The sequence below is a fragment of the Panthera leo genome, chromosome F3, assembly GCF_018350215.1.
Source record: "Panthera leo isolate Ple1 chromosome F3, P.leo_Ple1_pat1.1, whole genome shotgun sequence".
Taxonomy (NCBI): domain Eukaryota; kingdom Metazoa; phylum Chordata; class Mammalia; order Carnivora; family Felidae; genus Panthera; species Panthera leo.
In genome coordinates, this window is record NC_056696.1 from 23,995,266 (window position 1) to 24,017,677 (window position 22,412).

At 46.1% G+C, this 22,412-nt stretch overlaps 1 pseudogene; it reads left to right on the plus strand.

Moving 5' to 3' along the window:
- The first annotated feature begins 17,080 nt into the window (after positions 1–17,080).
- On the plus strand, positions 17,081–18,621 carry LOC122211527 (annotated as a pseudogene).
- Positions 18,622–22,412: the final 3,791 nt, after the last annotated feature.

Below are 22,412 nucleotides of genomic sequence, written 5' to 3' on the forward strand. Positions count from 1 at the left end.
AAAGGGTTATTGAGTCTGCCTTTATTGCATATTCTGGTCATGAAATATATACATGTAAGTATATATGCTATATATATATATATATATATATATATATATAAGCTCAAAGAAGTATGAGGAAGAGGATTGAAGGGATCTGAAATCCCACCATCTGGAGATAATCACTACCATTAATGTTTTAGAGATCATCTTTCATACATTTCTTTGCACATATTCACAACTTCCTGTAGATGAGGTGTGTGATATCGTGATAGAAGAAATGTATATTTGGGGGGCGCCTGGGTGGCGCAGTCGGTTAAGCGTCCGACTTCAGCCAGGTCACGATCTCACGGTCCGTGAGTTCGAGCCCCGCGTCAGGCTCTGGGCTGATGGCTCAGAGCCTGGAGCCTGTTTCTGATTCTGTGTCTCCCTCTCTCTCTGTCCCTCCCCCGTTCATGCTCTGTCTCTCTCTGTCCCAAAAATAAATAAACGTTGAAAAAAAAAAAAAAAAAAAAAAGAAATGTATATTTGGTTTATGACCAGGTTTATTGGCACAAGAGCGTCTAAAAGTCTTGGTGTTTCCAGAGTGGCAGGGTGAGAGGGACAACTTCTGTTATTCATAATAAGCTTCTGTCAACCCTACCTGAGTTTATGCTAATGAGGTGACCTAAGGTACACCCCTACATGGTTTCAGGTCAGGGCTAGTTGCCAGAGGAACTAAGCAGTGATTACAGGTTTGGAACTTTCAACCCTCCCCCCCCCCAACCCTAGGGAGGGGAGAGAGGCTAGAATTGAGTTAATTAACCAATTACCAATGATTTAATTAATCATGCCTAAGTAATGAAACCTCTATAAAAATCCTAAACGATGTGGTTCAGAAAGTTTCTGGATTAGTGAATGCATCCATGTGCCAGGAGTGCGGTATACCCCCAAATCCCACGGAAACAGAAGAAGCTCCTGTACTCAGGGCCCTTCCAGACCCTGTCCTATGTACTCCTTCATCCGGTTGTTTATTTGTATCCTTTATAGTATCCTTTATAATAAACTGATAATACTAAGCAAGGTGTCTCCCTGAGTTCTGTGAGCCACTAATAGCAAATTATCAAGCCTGAGGAGGAAGAGGTCATGGGAACCCCCGATTTGTAGCCAACTTGGACCGGAGTGTGGGTGACCCGGGACCCACCACTTGTGATTGGTGTCTGAAGTTGTGGCAGTCTCGTGGAACTTAACCAGTGGGGTCTGCACTAATTGGGTAGTGTCAGAAGGGAGTTTAACTGTAGGATACCAATTAGAATTGGTAGAATTGGAGAATTGCTTGGTGTGGAAACCCCACACATTTAGAAGTGTTATGTGTAGAAACAGATCTTAATAGGGTAAATGCTGCTTTTACCATGTATTCCTTTGTGAGGGGATCCCAACAAAATCACACTGAGTCTTATGGTGAGACCCAGAAGAGACCCATACGACAAGGCAGGAGATGCTGAAAAGTGATGGCTCTCATCCCCTAATTAACTCCATGCGTGGGAGTTACTTCACTTCTCTGGGCTCCAGTTCCTCCCATAAAATGGCGCTATTTACTAGATGGTCTCTGAGGTTCCTTTTTGTTTTGGAATTCAGCACTCATACTGTTGGCCGTGAGAAAGTCAGCCTGGCGTACAGGAGGCTTCAGAATCAGACAGCCCTAAAGTTCAACACCAAGGTGATATTACTGGTACACTAATAATGAAGTGCTTCACTTGAAAAATGGGGAAATAATCATCACGTTGTAGAATTGTAAAGATTGGAAAATAAACATAAATCAGTAAACACAGCAGCATTCTTTCTCAGATTTAATGCCACTTAAGAGACAAATTATTTTTTAACAAACAAATTAAAATAATGGATGCTATTTCATGCCTAAAAGGCTACTCTGTCATTTTTAAGGTGAAACAGTTTAAAATAGGCTATGAACTTCGATGGAGGGAAATGAAGAAATGATGAAACACAAAGCCTTTGCAGTTTCTTCAGAGAGCTCATTGCAGAACAGTTTACTGATGGAAACTTTTGGAGGGGTTTGTCCAGGTCTACCCAGACAGGTGCTGCTATAATAAAGCCTTCCTGGGTTTCAGCAAAATGAAGAGAGGTTTGTTAAGTTTAAACAGAGCAAAGAGCCATTTTAGTCAGGATGAAAAATGAGTTTATTTGGGAATAGCAGAGGAATTGCAATTTGGGACGAGAAAGCTATGGTGACCCGCAGGCCAGTCCAAAGAGATAAAGGGAAGGTCAGCTTTTTATTAGGTTTTAGGGGGAAACTGGGAAGGGTTGTTCTGAACAAAAGAAACAAGAGTTAGGTTGTGGTGATTTCCCATTAGCTGTAAATGGTGGTTAGTGCTTGTTGTTGCCGGGGGCATTTTTCTTCCTTTTCTTTCTTTCTTTTAACGTTTATTCATCTTTGAGTGACAGAGAGAGACAGAGTATGAGCTGGGAAAGGGCAGAGAGAGGGAGAGAAAGAATCCAAAGCAGGCTCCAGGCTCTGAGCTGTCAGCACAGAGCCTGACGTGGGGCTCGAACTCACGAACTGTGAGATCATGACCTGAGCCGAAGTCAGATGCTCAACCGACTGAGCCACACAGGCACCCCCCTTCTTTTTCTTAAAATCAGGAGAGGGGCACCTGGCTGGCTCAGTCGGAAGAGCATCGATCTTGGGGCCCTGAGTTCGAGACCCACTTGGGTGTACAGATTACCTAAAATAAATAAATAAACTTAGAAAAAAGCAAGAGATAAAATTCCTGTGTGAAAAATGTCCTCCCTCGTTGAAATAATTCTTACCTTTCTTCTGTGCGTGGTTCTGTAGGCACATGGGGGAGAGCTCCCCTTCAGGGCTTTTGGGATCCATTTTAAATGAGGTTTCCTTTATTTTTACAGGTTACATTTTTCTCCCTGGTGCTAATGCTCATTTTCCACTAAACCGAAAGGAAAAAAAAAGTTGTAATTGAGATTTCATCAACCAGGACATTTTAGACATGCAGAACCCGGACTTTTGCTCTTATACCATAAATCGAACAAAATGCAGAAAACCATCATTTCCCACTCATGCTACCAATCACTGTGTACCTACAGGGCCGCCTTGTGCCCTGGGAGGAGGGCTATGGCATTTCATACCCATTATAACACTTCCTCTGAGGAATCTCAGAACCAGCCTGTCCAAGAACGTCCTTTGACGTTAAGTCAATGATTCAGTCAGAATCTGAAATATTCTTACAGAGAAAATCAATTAGAAAGTTGCATCACTGCAAACTCAATATTAAACCTTCAGCTTCTTTGTGTCATTAAAAGTACAATTCTTTAAGAACTAAAAGCAGTGCACAAATAGTATTATTTTGAACTGACCAAGAGTCATGATTTGGGCAAGGACCAAGGAGAATAATAAACACACGGGGTGGAAGAATTTGGGATGTGATTTTTTTCCTGACATAAATTCATATTATTTATTATGTGCAGAAGACAGGAAGTGTCGTCTGGGCCAGGAGGACTCTGTCTCACCAGGTACCATCATGAGGTGTGAAAAGGCACCATTCTTTCTATTCAGGAAGACAGCTGGATAGGCCAGGACCATTTTTTTTTTCTGCTGAAGAGTTGTGTCTTGAGACTGTCTGTACTGGATTTGCAGTAGTGGAATTCAGCTCTCTCTGAGGAATTTCTTTGAAGAGACTCCCTTTGTCTTGTGTTCTGTTTCCCATTGGACCACCAGCCTTTGGCTCTGAACGAAAAGCTCCAACCAGAGGGGTTCATCAACCAGCAGGTTGCTGTGTAGAAGAACTCATCATTTGTTTCTTTTTATTTCCCTTCCCGACACACATACTAAATTGAAATGACATTGAAAGTATCAATCTGAGGGGCACTTGGGTGGCTCAGTCAGTAAAGTGTCTGACTTCCGCTCAGGTCATGATCTCAAGGTTTGTGAGTTCAAGTCCCACATCGGGCTCTCTGCTGTCAGCACGGAGCCCACTTCAGATCCTCTGTCCCCCTCTCTTTCTGCCCCTCCCCCATTCATGCTATCTCTCTCTCTCTCGAAAATAAATAAATGTTAAAAAAAGATTTAAACAAGTATCAATCTGAAAAAAAGGAAGGAAGAGAGAATTTGTGGGATTTGCCCTATTTAAACAATATATGTCATTACTCTGGAGTATTAAGAGCAGGCAGGGCCACAGGAAAGCAGTTCCCAGCAGGTGAATAGCTGATAACAAACTGATCATACATGAGTATGAGTATGCCGTGTGCAGTTTATAAATTGCTTTAGCATGCATTCATGACCTAATGTGATTCTCATGGCAGTGTAATGATACAGATACCATCATTATCCTGCATTTTACAGAGAAGAAGACTGAAGCTCTGAGAGACTGACTTTCCCCAGGTTTTCCAGGTAACAAGAGGCAGAGCTTGAAATCAAGTTTAGGTATTCTGACTTCAAAGTCTTTGTCCTTCTATTCCGCTTTTTAAAGAAGATCTAAAACTCTGGAATCCTTGAGCTGGAAGAGATCTTGGAGACCTGGCGGGCCAGGCTTTGCTTAGTCCTGCAGGGTGTTAACACAGGTCCCAACAAAGTTTGGGAAATGGCAGATTAAAAGATGTTGAATGGACTTCTTACCCACAGAATGTCCCAGGGTCTTTGTTAAACTAATGGATCTTGATGCTTTGGCTAATCTTATTTGGTGATGGATTTCCTCTTGGGCAGCATCTACCTAAGACCCACAACCTTAGCCCCTAGCTGGTGACACTCCTGCGTGGTGTTTTTGGTGAGTCCCAGACCGAACAGAACTAGAGCAACACTATGGTTTTCAACAGAATTATAAAGAGTGATGGAGTTTATTCTGACTCTTGGGTCTCTTCTTTGTTAATGCTGGTTTTTATCCTATGGCCCCTCAAACCAAACTGCATGAGCTACTGTCCACAGTCCTCCTGGCCACAGTCGCCATTGGAGGGCTCACCTGGACCTCCCCGGCTTCCTTACTGATACCTGCTCTCAACTTGGTCCCTAGTATTCCAGGCTCCATGGTGAGGTGTCTTGGAGGTCAGGCTCTGGATTGCTCAGGTTTAGATCCTGACTCTCCTGTTCACTATCTGTGTCTGCCAGTGTCTGTCAGTTTCCCCATCAACAAAAGGAGGCTAAACAGTACCTGTTTCACATGGTCTTATAAAGATTAAGTGAGATCATATAAGTAAAGCACTCATTTTATTGCCTGGTCCCTAGCAGGTGTTCAAAAAACTCACATTATGATTATTATCATTTAATAATACACTGAACACTAGCTAAGTATTGCCAGAAGACATGTAGGCCACCTTCCATTAATTTCTCCAGATGTACCAAGCAGTTATGACCCCTGTAGAGTTGTCATTATCGAGTGATGTCTTGAGGTCATGTCCTTTGCATGTTTGTGGGATGTTGTGGGTTTATAAAAGTCGCTGGACACCTCCCATAGGGATGGTCCTATATCCCTTTGTGCTCTATGATGACTTCTTCATGAGACACTCCTTTCGGAATCAAGTTCTAGGAAAAATGTTTTGTATCTTCTTGTGACCTTGATGATGGTTCTTTCTTCATTTTGGCTTGGAGACAAATTTTTGCCTCAGCTTAATCTTATTTAACCCCCCTTAATTAAGCCTTTTCCCCTTTCTTTTGATTTGTACTTTTCATATTACTGAGTTTCTGTTTGCATTTTAAAAATTTTGTTTTTAATGCCTTCATTTTGTAATTGATATTTTTGTAAGCCATTTGAGTCTTTGAAGAATTAGGCAGAGCACACATACATACACATGTATACATAAATATCCCAGAAGGATGAGCTGAGTATCAAACAAAAATCACTGTATTGGATAAGCATTTAGTACCAAATAGGTGGTGTATCCTAAGTAATTATTTTTTAAGCAGTTTATCCATTTTTTATACCATACAGTATACCAATTCATAATTCTTCAAAAATCAAAGAATCACAGAAGTGTCTCAGCATAATTTAATAACACCTGTCATTTCATGAATATTGACTGTGTGCCCAGAAAGAGACTGACACGCATTTTCTCTATTTTTCTTAGCATGTCAGCACGTTGGGTAACGTTATCTCCATTTTAAACAAAAGAAAACTAAAGCTCTGAGAAGGAAAATGTCTTCCTCAAATTCAAATACATTCAGCTGGTAAGTGGTGGGTTTGAGATTTAAGTCCTGGAAGGTCTAATTATTGTCCATGATTTCTTCAGTACATTGTGCCCCTTCTCACACAATCAAGAACCCCTCTGGTTGGTAATGGTCGTCATACACATTTCTCCTGCTGAGGCTATTTTGTCCACATCAGATGGTACAGTGGTTTGATTCTCCTACCTTTAAGAGGTGGAGTTTAATTCCTCTTAACTTGAGTGTGGCCTGAACTTAGTGACTTACATCCAACAAACAGAATATGGTGGAAGTAAAAGTGTGTGACAGCAAGATTAGGTCATTGAACGCATTAGGGCTGCCTTTTTGTTCTTCTCTTGGACCGCTTATTCTAGAAGAAGCCAGCTAGCATGTCGCACAGACCCTCAAGTGGCCCCATGGAGAGACCCTGTGGTAAAACGGAGGCTTCACAGCCAATGTCTTCACTGCAAGCCCATCAGAGACCTTGAACGAGAACCACCCATCTAAGCTGCTCCCAAATTCCCAACGCACAGAAACTGTGAGCTAACAATGTTTGTCATTTTAAGCTAAGTTTTGGGGAGGTAATGTATTATATAACAGTGGATAACTGAGGAGGAAGATGATATAGAATTTGAGGACCTTGCCCCAGGTCCTATGTGGGCCTTTGACAATAATTCACAGTTCTCTTCCTCAGGATATACTGGATCTGCCTGTAGCTACTCCTACAGCCCATGTTTCTGTTAAAGATGGTTGACTTTTCTGCAGATGAGACTCTAAGCCCACTCTTAAAAAAATTTTATTTATTTATTTATTTATGAGCGAGAAGGGGCAAGTGATTGAGGGTCAGAGAGAGAGGGCAGTAAGAGAGAGAGAAAGAGAAAGAGAGAAAGAAACGGGGCTCACCCAAAGCGGGGCGTGTGCTCACCAGATGTGGGCTCGTGCTCACCCAAAGTGGGGCCCAAGCTCACCTGATGTGGGACTCGAACTCACAACCCCACGAACCATGAGATCATGACCCAAGCCGAAGTCAGATGTTTAACAACTGAGCCACCCTGGCGCCCTGTGAGTCCAGCTCTTAAATATTTGCCGGTGAATAGGAATCTGCATTATTGTCTGGTAGCCCAGAAGGCCACTTTAGACAAACTTGAAGGACTGTACTAGAATACTTGCTGGAGAGGCCAGTTAGGAATGGGAGTGGTAGGCACCTGTAGTCCCAACTACTTGGGAGGTTGAGGCAGGAGGATCACTTGAGCCCAGGAGCTCTGGGCTGTAGTGTGCTGTGTCAATTGGGTGTCCACACTGAGACTGGCATCAGTATGGTGACCTTCTAGGAGCAAATGACCACCATGTTGCCTAAGGAGGGGCGGACCAGCCCACACTGGCAACAGAGCAAGTCAAAACTCCTTTGCTAATCAGTAGTGAGATCGTGCCTGTGAATAGTCACTGCACTCCAGCCTGGGCAACAGGGTGGGAGCTTTTCTATAAAAAAAGTATATATATATATGTGTGTGTGTGTGTGTGTGTGTGTGTGGTATGTGAAAAGAACCAACCTTGAGTGAAGGAAGATTTGTTAAAGCCCATTTAGGCCCACTGATGTTTGAGGCAGATGATAGACCCAAGAAGTTGTTAATGTTATCCATATATAGACCCTCCATGTTTTATCCCTGTATTAAATTGTTATAAGAAAGCAAAGAGCCTGGAACATGTTTTCTCATGCGTCATCCATAAGAATCTCCTTTTAAAACCATGCTTTTGTGCTTGCCCAAAACCCTGGCTGAGATATGTCTTCGAATGACAATTCAGCCAATACATATTCAGTGCTGGCTAGGTACTAAGTGCTACTTCAGGGGTTTGGGGTACAGCAATGAAGAAAACAGACAAAATCCCTGCCCTCATGAATCTTACAGTCTTGTGAGAGAGACAGAGAGCAAGTAAACAAGCAAATACGTAAGATGGTTCCAGAGGGTAAGTGCAATGCAGAGAAATAAAAAAGAGAGTGTGGTGCTGGGCCCAGGGGAGCCCCGGGGGAGAAGAGGCAGGGATGACTGCTCTGAGGGGACACTTGAGCAGAGAGACATGTGTTGAGAAGCTCCGTTGCCAACATTCCAGGCAGAGGCACAAGTCCTGTGGCAGGGATGAGTGTGGCTTCTATGAGGAAGAGCAAAATGACATTTGAGGATTTCTGTGTAAGGATTCACATAACAAATCCCCCTTGAGTTGCAGAGTTTCAGGAAAAGTTTGTCTCTGCTGACCAGTTTGTGTTCTTTTTGGCACAAAAATAACTTACGATGTCTCCCTTTCAGCCTGGGCTTCCAGAAAGCTCATAGCTAAATTCTGTACTGGCTGATGGTGGGTAATCATCTCATCTCAGGGGTCTGGGAGTAGCTGCTCACGCTGCTTCTTTATAGAGATAAATTCTCATTTGTCCTGGGCTTTCTTGGGGTATGCTTATGTTGTCACCCAGATGCCACCTCAAGCAGAGTTGAGAGGGGGTAGAAGAATTAAGGTATTAATATTGTCATTCAACAGATTTTCACTGGAAACAAGGAAGTAGAACAAAGTGGCAGATTTCATTGCCTTATTGATTCCTTGTACATTTATTACTTGTGTACCAGTTTCCAGAAACTGGGTGGGGATCTGTGTGGAAAGACGAGGAGGATGGTTCCTGCCCTCAATGTGTTCCCTCACATTCTAGAATGCAGCACAAACACAACAAGTAATTACAAACATCGGATATGAACTAGCACATGATGGGAGCCCAAAGAGGGAGGCAGCTCATCCCGGGGAGGACTCTGATGGAGGAGGGGGTCTGTGCATGGGGTCCCTGCCCCTCATGGTAGGAGAAAGGTCACATCAGCCCTTTCACCAGCCCCTGTCCAAGGAGGGTAGTGACTGGCAGAAGATATGGGCACCTTCTGGGATCAATCCTGCCCCAGGGCACTGGGGGTCTGGGCTACACAGCAAGAGATTTCCTGACAGGAAGAAAAAATAGATTGAAAATGTCTCAGCTCCACAAGTCGTATTTTTAATTGATTTGAACACAGACTCTTCAATCACGGTATTAATATTTAATTGTCCTGTCAGGTCAGATCCTTCCCGGTCAGACAGTTAAAAATGGCCTAAGACTGAGGAGGAAACTAGGTGGTGGGAGAGCATGAAATGAGGGAGGTGAGATGCTGGCACAGGGAAGCGGGGGATAAGATATGAGGGCCAAGGAGGAGCAGCCTGGCCCTGGGGTCTTGACAGGAAGAATTTCTAATTCACTCTCGCTCTGTCATTGTCCCTTCATTACATACATCTGTAAGCATAGCAGCACTTGTCTACAAGGCCGTTTGGGGAGCCATGTGGGAGTTCACACAACACAGAAGCCTGTAGGGAAAATGGAGGTTTCTTCATGGGGAGGAAGCTGAGAGGCTGGTCTTTTTGGAAGGATCCACAGGAACCAAGCATTCAAGCCCTTCAGTTTTCCTAAATTTGTGGGGGTGCTGACTGGGGTTTTGGGCCCCACCCCAGCCCAGGTGAAACCTGATTTACAGGCGTGTTCTTTTGAGAAACAGTGTCCATCTTGGCTGCCTGGCATCACAGCAACATGGAAAAATGACACGAGCACCATTTTAGGTGAACACACCCTCAGGAGCAGTCAGTCAACGTCTCCATACGACTCGTTCCAAGAGGCTATTATCAGGCAGGAGAAGAGAGGGATGGGAGAATTGGCTTTCAGTTCAGCCTCTGGCTTTATTTATACGTCCTTTTTAAAAACAGAATCTGGGAGGTAAGGCCTCTCCCCCCAGAACCAGAGGGAAAATTGAGTGCCCCCAACCGGGAGGGCCCCACAGTCTTTTCTGACCACTGCCAACTCCCTCCCTGAACGAATGTCTAACAAGTCTAGATAGTTGCAGAACATCGAGATGAGGTGATGTCCTATTTTCAGCAAGCTAGAGGAAAAACTTGAGTCATCTTTAGGAAAGGCTTTAATATCGCCTTCACCTCTCTGTGTGTCTTCTTGGATTGAGGCAATGGTTCTCATGGGGGAAGAAGCATCTGCTGGAAGGTGCCTTAGGAAATGTGTGGGTGCGTTTGGTTGTCTTAATGGTTGGGTTGGGATGCTCTCAGTGTTCAGTGGGGGAAAGGGCAGAGATGCTAGAAAGGCTGAATGGCTCTGGGTGGTGTCCCCCACCAAGAACGATCCTCTGTCTTGCATGACTCCTGGGTGCCCGTTGTGTGTGTTTGAGTGGAGAATGTGTTTGGGATGATCTGAGCATAAACCTGAACTCTATTTTACTCATAAAGCATTTGTTGCACATTTTCAAATACACAAAGTTTTCCAGGAAAGCAACTGTTGTGGAAATCAAGGACGGACTGGATTTGGAGGTGGGGGGGGAGTACTTTACCAAGAGCTGTTCACCTTTTAGAAAAATCACATCCCTGATGGCAATGCCACTTGTGGTACCTGAGTTACCAGACTCACATACCTGTACCAGTCTGCATTCGCAACTGTCAGATTCACGGGAGCTTCTGTTCCTGCCCGGGGAGCATCTGATACTTTGTGCGGCTCTTAATCACAACAAACCTTTATGTATTGAAACACACGCAATTAACATAAGCGATTTTCATTTTATTTCTCCTTTGTATTGCCATTAGGGCATTATACGGAGTTTTACAATTATGTGTAAGGTGGCTAATATTAGTTTAATATCAGGAATATAAAAGGGGAATTATAGAATATTTGTTTTTGGCAAGAGGCATTGGTTTTGATCTAGGTTCTAAACCAAGCTTGAGGTTACTGGTTTAGGTTTTACAACAGAAAACATCTTGAGAGAAGAACCAAGCAGGTGGTTTGTCAGGTATCAGACTCCCTGAGTCACATGCTACTCTGAGGCTCAGATGTTTCTGAGAACACAACCGTCTGCAAGCATTAGGCAGCTCATGGGAAAGAGTGAAGGGTCGGAGAAGCAAGAGCGCAAGGGTCCTGTGGGGCACCTTGGGGCACCTAAGTCACAAACCGGGACTTAGCTCCTGCTGACTGCTGCCTGCAGGAGTGTAGGCACGGTGTTGCTAGAGGTTTTTTTTTTTTTTTTTCTATTGGAAGCTGGCAAGCTGACATGTTGGCAGTTGCATTAGGTAGGGTAAGGCTAGTCTGCTCTAACAAAGGGAGCCAATACAATTGTCTTAAGGAACCAGGATGTTGATTTCTTCTGCAGGTCATGGTCAAGGCAAGGCCACAGCCCCCTCTGGGTGTCAGCAAGGAGAAGAGGGGAGAAGGCGTGGAAGAGAGTGTGTGAAGCATTATTAAGGTCCGGGCTCGGAAGTGGCCCATCTCAGTTCCACTGTGCCCATTTGGTGGGCAAATGTACAGCCATTGTCCTGCTGTAACACGGCCAGTGACCGCCAGTGTACCTCATTTAAACTTTTTAAAAATACATCATGTGGACCAATGCAGTATGGACCACATGGCTGGACTTGGCTCAAAGACTGCCAGTCCTGCCCTGCTGGCATTTATCATTTAGTCGGGGATTTAAGTTCCACACACAATTCACAATAGAGGAGGAAGGAGGAAGGTGGGTGACACAGGGTATTTAAGTTGGTGCAGGAGTGGCAAAGTCAAAGTAAACACTCTTAGATTGGAGGACAAGAATAGACCTTGAATGCTGGCAAGGGAGTTTTTGTTGAGGTTACCTGCCCCGCCTCAGGAAACCTTTCCTGACAAATCCCTCGGGGCCAGCCTCGGTGCTCCTGCGAAACACTCCCGATGAAATGCCAATCGCACTGACTTCTTGTCTGTTTTTGTCTTTCCATCTAGGCTGCAGTTATATTTTGCTCACTGTTATAGCCTCAGGATCTTTCAGACTCACTGGAATATGGTAGGTGCTCAACAAATACTTGATGAATGACTGAAAAACATCCTCAGAGCAGTGGACAATGAATGCATATTAGAGTCTGTGTGAGGCAACATCACAGTGTTTTGGTAGGAAGATTAATCTTGCTATCTTGCTTAGAAGGCCTGAGTAGCAGGACACAGAAAGACTGGGTTGCTTGCGAAGCACGCGGTGAGCGGGAGCAGAGATGTCCTGTGGGAAGGGATGGGCTTGGAAAGGCTGATGGATTTGGTGGGGGGTGGGGGTGGGGCGCAGTCTGAGTGAGGAGTGGAGAATGAGAAACTCTTGATTCTGGTGTTGACCTTCCCGTCTGAAACAGCACCAACAGAGGAGGCCGCTGTACCGGTCAGCCTGGGAAGGCCTGAATGGCGGAGACAGCAGTGAGCAGTGAGCCCTCGAGGGCTCTGTGTGCTACCGAATGGAGTTAAAATAGAAATGCTAGGAGAGGCATCTGGTTTAAGGAAGCATTTACGATGGGCTTTGAGGCCCGGCTAACATGAATACTCTGAAAAGGCAGCTCAGCTTCATTAATTGGCCAGGAATACAGTAAGAGTCCAATAAGTATTTTTATGAATGAAAGAATAAATTAAAAATGGGTGGATGGATGGATGGGTGGATGGATGGCTTTGGTTTGTATTAGACTCTTTGGAAAAATGATGAAGAAGACGACTGAGGATTCTTCCCAAGTTAGAAAGTTTTTGGTTGCTATGTCAGGCCTTGGCCTCTCGAGGCAGTTGAAGAGACACATAATCTCTGAGGAACAGGATTCTGCTGGACGGGATGGGGGGTTCAGGGAAAAGTCAGGTCACCTCTTCCCTGAGCCAGTGATCTAGCTGGATCTCGCCCCTGTGGCCAAGGATCAACCCAACTGCCAACCTTGTCAGTCACACCAGCCAGGCTGGGAAGGCTTCCGCACCACCAAATGTTGGCAGCCGGCCCTAGCATCCGCTGTAACATCCTCACGGTGGTAAAAGACACAGGTCTTCCATTGTGTGCAGGCGAGGGAGGCTGCGGATGGGGGCCCCAGACAGAGAGCAGATACATATGAGAGGAGGCAGCCTCCACAATCAAACAAAGGCTTGGCTGTGTTAGAGGATCCCTCAGGGAGTCAGATATTCAGATGATCAGGCTTGAGTTAAGGAAAAAGCTTTCTCTGCAAATAGAGAAGTTGCCCGGAAGTCGGAGCACCAACTCAAGATGCTGTGGGAAGCAAAATTGAAAGGCCCAGGGTGGCTGGTAGTCAAGGTCATGGTGCCACCAAGCAGGCCTCGGGAGCTAGGGGTGAGGAAGAATTGGGCTTGGTTTTAGTCCCTGGACAAGGAGGCTATGAATGTGGCTGGAGGTAAAGAAGAGGCAGAGGATAATCGTGTTGAAGGAGAACTTAGAGATGAGAGGTCAGAAGTCTTGGGGTTTAAATTCAAACTTTACCAATTAGCAGTTGACCGTGAGTACATTTCCTTCTTTGTGCCCTCAGTTTTGCACCTGTTCTGCTCTGGCGCAGGATTGTTGAAGATGGCAGAGGAGAAATGGACGTGCCCAGAAGAGGAGCAGAGCCCCACACCACTGTGAAGGGCTTGGGCATCAGCGATCATGATTTCTCTGCATCTCCTCACGGTGCTCAACGAATATAAAACAGCAGCAGTTCCCAGCTCAGAGACCCCACCCTGAAATATTCCCCACCAAAGTCAAGCAGGCTGCAAATAACCTGAGGGAGCAATGATTTCCCCTCCCGAAGCCCTCGGGATCAATTAGAACTAATCAAAGATTTGGCCCAAGAATTATAAATTGGAATTGATATAAAGTACTTCACTTCCAAACACCTCATTCTTCCCAAAATGATGATTCAAATAATTGACATTCTGAATGAGACTGAAAAATGTGCTTTGGGAAGAAGATGAGACTCCTTTGCCGAACAATAGATTCAGTATTTTTGGAATGACTGAGAACAACAAAGATAAAATACCCAAACCTACCTCATGAGTCAGTCAAGCTAAAAAACCAGATGTTGCCATTATCCAAGTTAAGCGAACAATGCTTTCTTAATTATTTGTTCTAATCAGTCAAAGGTCAGCATGACCTAGGATCTGACTCTAAGTCTGCCGAAGAGAAAACACTTTAAAATTCAACTTTTGGGTTTATGGTAGGTGCTCAATAAATATTTGTAGGATGAATGAGTGTGTAGGCTAAGAAAGCATTCATTGAAATAGGTCCTATAAGATCTAAGAGCAAGGGCTGGGAGGCACCCCTTGGCACCCTTGGCACTTGTCATTGGGCCCTGCACTCACACAAACTCAGGGCATGATGGGTGGGGGAAAGATCAGTTATTATGATCACACTCATCATTTATAAAAATCAGTAATACAAATTTGTCCTGGAAAATAGCTGAATAGTTATTTATTTATTTACTTATTTATTTAAAATGTTTATTTATTTTTGAGAGAGAGGGAGAGACAGAGAGACACAGAGAGAGAGAGAGAGAGAGCATGAGCAGGGGAGGGGCAGGGAGAGGGAGACAGAGAATCCCAAGCAGGCTCCGCACTGTCAGCACAGAGCCCGACTTGGGGCTCAAACTCACTAACTGTGAGATCGTGACTTGAACAGGAGTTGGATGCTTAACTGACTGAGCCACCTAGGCACCCCCGCTGAGTATTTGAAGTAGGTCTCTCCTGCATCCTGAAATCTTGTTACTGTAATTACCCAAATCAATTCAACATCTACTGAGAAAGAGTGCAGATTGTTCAAGGATGAGAGGGAGCCATTCCTAATTCCCTGAGAATGGCAGTCTAGGTGGTGGTGGAGTTGGGGCCAGGGGCCCCAGAGGCTGGCAGAAGAGCTGGCTCTGGGCGTCAAACAGGCATGACACTCCCCCCAGGTTGCTGCATCTTTCAATTATCGTAATACTTTCGAGAGTCACCCACGTTGCTTTATCAGTAGTTATCCAACTAGCATTCCATTATATGGATATACCACCGTATGTTAAACTGTTTGCCAGTTGATGGGGATTTGAATAGTTTCTACTTTTCAGTGATTTGAATAGAGCTCCTATGAGCATTAAGAGTATAAGTCTTTGTGGACATATGCTTTCCTTTCTCTTGGATAAATACCTAAGAATGGGATTGCTGAGTGAAATGGTAAATGGATGCTTATCTTTATAAAATTCTGCCAAGTGTGTGCCATACCATTTTTTGCACCCCCATTGGCTATGTATGGAAGCCCCCATTGTTCCACACTCTTGTCAACACTTGGTGTGGTCGATTTATTTAACTTTATTTATTTATTTATCTATTTATTTATTTATTTTAGTTTTAGCCATTCTGGTAGCTATGTAGTGGTATTTCATTGTGGTTTTAATTTGTATTTCCCTAGTGACTATTGATGTTGAACATATTTATCAAATGTGTACATATATTATATACAGCCTTATCAGATATATGCTTTACACATATTTTATTGCAGTCTGTGCTTTATATTTTCATTTTTCTTACCACTATCATTTGAAGAGCAGGGTTTAAAATTTTTGATGAAGCCTAATTTATCAATTTTTGCTTTGATGATGCATGATTTTTGTGTTCTGGCTAAATATCTTTACTTAATCCAAAGCTGTAAAAGCTTTACCCTTTGTTTTTCTTTCAGAAGCTTTACAATTTTCTTGCATTTAGTACTAGGATCCATTTCAAGTTCATTTTTGTGTGTGGTCTGCAGTAAAGGTCAAAGTTCATTTCATGAATATGGAGGTCCGATTATACCAGCACAACTTATTAACCATAGATGTGTGGACCCATAGCTGGACTCTTACTCTGTTGCACTAATCTATCTCTACTTGTGTGTCTATACTCTGTGTGTGTCCAGGACCACATTGTCTATTTTTGTAGCATTACGTTAAGCCCTCAAAGTTGAAAAACAACTTTGTGTTTTTTTTGAAATTGTTTTTCCTAGATCCTTTGCATGTCTATATAAATTTTATAATCAGTTTGTGAATTCCCATACAAAAGCCTATCAGGATTTTGATTGAGATTACTTGAACCTATATAGGTATTCATTTTGATAAATTAGATGAATACCATTGCTAACTGCCACTGATTTTTGAAACAAGCTTTGGCATTTCAGTAAACTGGTCAATTTTCAACTAGGCTGAGGGTTGAGGAGCCTATGAGTCTCACCGTCTCTTCCGATCCTAGGATGCAGTGAGATGAGGCATCGCTGTGGTGATAGAAACACCACCCTGGAATGTACCCAAGGCTCCAGGGACCACCATTTTGTCCTGAGAGGAAAGCCAGCCTCCTCCTTCAGGGGAACTGTGTGTCTGCGATGGTGAGGCACAACCTCACAACTCAGGCCCAAGACCAGCTGTTTTAGGCATTTCCAAACAGCCACCCTTCCCTTGTTTGTCCAGAGCAAAGTTCGTGTGGTTTTGGAAAAGTAGTCTTACTCAGAGCCCAAGAACACCACAGGCCCCAGGAAGAGAGTATTCTGGGAAGGGGTTGAGGAGAGGCGCTGAGAAAGCCAGGGCGGAGGCACAATCTTCTGGAAGCATTGCCACCACGAGTGGGAGGTCTTCCAAATGGAATATCCAGAGCTGAGGCCACGATTGCCGCACGCCTCCCCTGGGGCGCACCCTCAGAAAGCTGCAGTTCGGCGGCAGAATTGTTGCCTGTTCTTTATACTGTGAATTGTTAGCAGCTTCTAAATAGACCATTCATTTTTCCTTTTAGCACAGAAGGGTCTCACAACTCCAACTACCACCACAGGCTTGAGTATTTCAAGTCAAAACATTCCCCGAACCACAGCCCTCGGGTGAGATGCAGGGCTGGCCAAGAGTTTGGAGTAAAAACAACCCCCCACCAGCCTGGAAATCACTGGGTACACAGGAGGCTGGGGCACCTTGCTTGCACAGGCTGGGAGCCTGAGCATTTTACCAGAGTTAATCTGATAAGGCTACCTTCTCTACCTGCCTCCACTTCCCCTCTGCCCCAGGAAAGAAACCCATTCCAGGACCTGGATCCCAGGGGGAGTGGGGTGTGGGGCACAGAGTGGGACAGCCTACGGCACCTGGAGAACCTGAGCCATTCCCTCCTTAATTATGGAAAAAAATAAAAGAGGCTTTTGTAACCACCGCCCCCCCTGCCCCCGAACCCCTGCGGCTGGGTTTGAATCAGGGAACTGCGGATCAGTGCCAAGCCTCAGCTCAGAGCCTACTAGGTCCGCTGAACAACTCCGGGAACAGCAGTGCGGTGGCAGCTGCAGGGAAGCCAGCCCCAGTCAACCCGGCAAAGCCGGGATCCCAGCAGTTTCGGCTCCTGGGGCCTTGGCCGCAGCCCAGCTGGTGAAGGAGATCCAGGAGGTCTTAGTGGACCCTCGCAGTGTGTCGGTTGCTTTGTGGGAAAGGGTGGCTTTATCAAGTGCTTTGAAATCTAGGTCTCAGACACCAAGAAGGTATTTGCAGGCAAGATCTTGCCGAAGTCGCTGCTGCTGAAGCCGGTCCAGAAGGAGAAGACGCCCACGGATATTGGCATTCACCACAGCTTCGTCCACCAACACGTCATGGGCTCCATGGCTTTTTTGACTACAACAACTTGTGTTGGAGCTCTGCTGCTGGAGATCTCGGGGGAGGAAAGCACCGAGCGAGCCCGCAGCCCGCTACTACCTGTGGCAGATGGTCCCTGGCTGCCACCACCTGTACCGAAACTGGGTTAATCACTGGGACCTCAAGCTGGGCTAACTCCTACTCAGTGAGGATCTGGGGGCGAAAATAGGGGATTCTCACTGGCAACCAAAGCCGAGTATGACAGGGATAGAAGGAAAACCCTGTGGTGCTGAGCCAGAGGGCACACTTTGGAAATGGACACGTGGTCTATTGGATGAGTCGTGTATACCTTGTCAGCGGGCAAACCACCCTTTGAGACTCTTGCCTAACAGAGACCTCACAAGAATGAATACACTATTCCCACGCACATCGACCCCATGGCCACCTCCCTTGTTCACAAGATGCTTTGGACAGATCCCACTGCCTGTCAGACCACTCAAGAGCTGCTCCATGATAACTTTTTTTTTTTTTTTAATGTTTATTTATTTTGGAGAGAGACAGAGAGAGAGCAGGGGAGGGGCAGAGAGAGAGAGGAAGACACAGAATCCAAAGCAGGCTCCAGGCTCTGAGCTGTCAGTGCAGAGCCTGACGTGGGGCTCGAACTCACAAACCTGGAGATCATGACCTGAGCTGAAGTCGGATGCTTAACCAACTGAGCCACCCAGGCGCCCCTCCATGCCTAGTTCTTTACTTCCTGCTACATCCCCACCCTTGTCCACACCTGCCTCCCATTTCCACTGAGGTTTTCAGTTGTTCCCAGCAGCCTGGACCTGAGCAACGGGAAGCCTCTCATAATCCTCAGGGAAGGCGATGAAAACCCCAAGCCCCACCCCCCCGGGAAAGAGGGACTCGTGATCCGGGGTACCTGTGAGGTGGTAGTCTGCCACCCTGGTGACACGCGTGAACAGCACGACGGCCGAGTGGTTACAAGCCAGGCCTCTGGGTCAGATGCCCTGATCCTGGCACTAGCACTTCCTTGCTGTGTGACCTTGAGCAAGTCACTCAATCTCTCTGAGGCACAGTTTTCCTCGCTGTAAAGTGAAGAATCAGCAGTTACTTTATAGGGGTTATTGGGAGGAGTTGGTGAGGAACATTTTGTCACTGGTCAATGAGTGGCAGTGACAATTCGAAGGTGGAACACTGGGATCCAAATGACAGCTTTAATGCCCCACTTCCCTGGAATGATGCCGACTCTGCCGGTGTTTGAGAGACTCGGTTTCTACCAGGAAGCCCATCTCACCTGGGACTTGAGGGTGGGAACTCAGTGCTGACCACAGCCAGGTTTTAATGTAGGAAGAGGCTTCATTTTATGCTGGGGTCCTCCTACTTATTGCGAGGACCCCATCTATTTGCTTATATATCAGAAGATCCTCAAGCTTTTTCCTTCCAATTGTGTGTCTGTGGTGGAGAGAGGAGAGGCGGGGAGAGGGGAGGTGTTTGAGGCCACCTCTGTGACCCCTGGCAGGAGCCAGAGGGGGCCTGGGGCACCAGAATACCACTGCATCAGCAGAGGCACAAATACCGGACAGATTATCCCAAGGATAAAAGAGGATTTAGGGTGACTTGATTTAAAGCTTCCCTTTCTCCTTTTTTGGGCAAAGCCCTGGTAGTTGGGTGGGACTGAAAACAGACAGGGCCTTGTTAGGGACTTGAACTTGCGTGTGTACAATGACAGAGTTTCAGAAAGGGATTTCTCCTTCATATGCCCCTCTGGTCATGTGCCATCCAACCCGATCTTTAAGTGTAAAACTCCATTTGTATTCCAGCGTGATTGTCTCCTGGGGGCTCCAGCCTTGGTTTGCAGCCGATGAGAAACATTCAGGGGGGCCATCAGCTGACAACACAAGACTGTGGGGAACCGGCCAGCATCCCTCTCAGTGTCCTCACCACACGGCTGGGCCCCTGGGGGGCAGGGTGATGGCGGATCTGCCTCTACAACCACTTTTCACTGGCTCGTCTCTGTGTTGGTGGTATTCACGGCTGCCAGTCCCTGGTAGGGACAGCAGAGCATGAGAACCTAGCGTCGGGTCAATTACCAAGTGTCCAGCATACCAATGACCAGAACCGTGTGAACAATTGGGGCAAGTGTTTGAAATTCCAGCCGTGAGCCCGGCTGTTCCATGTGGGGACAGGCATATGTCTTGGGTAACATCCCAGCTGGCAGTTTCCAAATTCTCCAGGAATTCAACCTCTGCAGCCCCCAGCTATAATAATGATAACAAGCCCCACCTCCTGCCCCACTAAAGGCACAGGGCATATAAATGCTGCTTTTCTGTTTATTCAGCTCAGGGGCTCCACGGAGAGGGCAGCACTCTTGCCTTCAGTCCCCTGAGACCAGGGACTGCTGCACACAAAGGCTTTCCTCCAGGCAGGGATCAGTTTTCCCTGAAGTTTGTCCATTTGGGGGGGAAGGGGTTCATTTCCCGGATGCTGTGTTCCAGCCTGAATACACCTCCCACAATGAGGGGCGTCCCGAAGGCTGAGGGGCAGCAGCTCAGGGTCCGGGTAAAGCAGGGGCTGGCTGAGGCTGCTGCTTGAGATTAGCCACGAAGGGTAAACTTCCTGCCCTGGAGGACCGGGCGGCCAGTGGAGGCGGCAGCTTTCCCATCGGGGTGTCTTCATGAAATTCTCTTTCTTTGGAACAATTGAGCAAAATCGTGCCTGGAAACCAGATGGAACCTGGAGGCCTTTCCCTCGCTTGAGTGCTTCATCGTCCAGGCGTTGACTCATTCTCTTGTCCCATATCAACAAGAGGGACGCCCTTTCTGTGTCATTGGGGAGTCCCCACCCATTCTCCCACTTGCCTTGCTCATTTTCCCCATCCAGAATGATCGCAGAGCTTTTTTCCCCCCACCCCGAGTGCTCACAGCCTTGGAGTGTGTGTGTACAAACCGGCCCGCTACTGTTGTTTAACTCCTAAAGGGCAGGGTTTATTTTGTTCAGTTTTGTTTGCTGGTGCCCAATTCAGTGGCATGCTGTGTAGACACATGGTTCTGGAATCCTCCCTGTACCTCACAGTTGCCTGGGGAGATATTTAAAAATGCTCAGCCCCACTCCCAGAAACCCTGATTTAACCGACCTGAGGTCGGGTGGTGATGGGCTGAAAAGCTCCCCTGGGGTGATTCCAGCGTGCAGCCATTGTTGAGATGTCCCCAGAGTAGAGTATCAATAAAAACTAGCCTTAGAATGACCGAGTCAGACAGCTTTGCCCAAGTAGCACTTTCTCTTTTATTTATTATTTTTTGAGGGAGGGCTGGATTCTCAACCCCTATCACATCTTGCATGTGTTCACTGTTTGTGACATTTACTTGAGCCATAAAACTCTCGGGGAACCAAGTTCTGGAAGGCTACTGGCAGGCATTTGTCCTGTGATGTTTGGAACTGCACTGAATATCTCCCTACATCTTATGAAATTCCTGCCTCCGACACACAGGATTCTCTCACCCATCCTCTGGGTTCATTCCATGCCTATCAAACCTCTTCCTCAACGTTTTCTAGACTGCAGGCCACACCTTCTGAGACTTGGTGGCAAGTGGTCGTGGGCTATTCTGAGGGGCTATGTGAGAGGTCCCAGGTGGGCCACACAGTCCCGGAGGGAGACCCATGTGGACAGGGTATTTTGTGCCAAATTGGAACACGCCCAAAGCCGGATAGAGTCTCACCCACGGCAAACGTGAGAGAAGTGGAATCAAAAAGTGAGGGTTGAGCCATTGCCAGGAGCTGAGGGGCTTCAAGGGAAGGCACAGTCCGGATCCGCCATCTATATGGGAAGGCTGGAGCGAAGACCATAGAAATGTGAGATGAAGAACACATTTGCCGTGCTACCAGAGCTCCTGGATCACTCATGTGTCCCTTTAAACATGATGAAATATTCCAAGTACACAGAAGAGTCTTTAGAGAATACCGTCCAAATAACACGGATACCCTATCTCCCCAAGTTTGCTTCAGCCATTTTTTTGTTAAGTAGACTCCATGCCAAGGCAGGGCTTAAACTCACGACCCCAAGATGAAGACCTGAACTGAGATCATGAGTTGGACCCTCAACCAACTGAGCCACCCAGGTGCCCCATCTTCAGCCAATTTTTAAAACGTTGTTAACCCTCCTCAGCACCATTTCCTTCCCTCTCTTCATACTCTGTTGCAATTGGTCTTTGTCTCTCCCATGCATGGTACTATACATGTCAGTATCCACACGTAATATACGACATGGTTTTGCAAGCTTTCCAAGTTTATATGCGTGTCATCATATGGTATCCTCTGAATGTTTTTCACTCACTGTTTTTGAGGCTTATCCATGTTGATACAAGATTGACTGCATTACTATTTATTTATCCTTTCTCTTTTTGATGGGCATTTAGGACTGTGTCTAATTCTTTTCGTTAGAAATAATGCTAAACATGATGTGGAATGTCTACTCTGGTACAAGTGTACTTGTGCACAGGTGTTCCACTCTCTCCCTGAATGCCCTTCTCCATGACCATTGCAGCTTTCAGACCCACTGGCCACCCACACTGGGCTCTGCTATGGGCTCAGCCTTTCTCAGCACTGGCGATTTGGCTCTCAGTCAGTGAGTGTTTGCACTTGGCCTGGTCGCTGGGCACTTGGTGACCTAGTCTGACACCAGAACTCTCCATGGCTCAAGTCTCAGGGCTTCCACCCCAAACCCCACCACCATCTGGCCCATCCTGTAAGGGAGAGTTCTTTTTGTCCGGAAAGACTGGTGTATCTTGGAGCCATGAGGCAGGCTCTCATGCAAGTGGTCCATTTTAGCTGGACCTCAAAGGAAGTTCAGTTTACGGTGATAGGGAAAAATGAAGAGTTTTCCAGA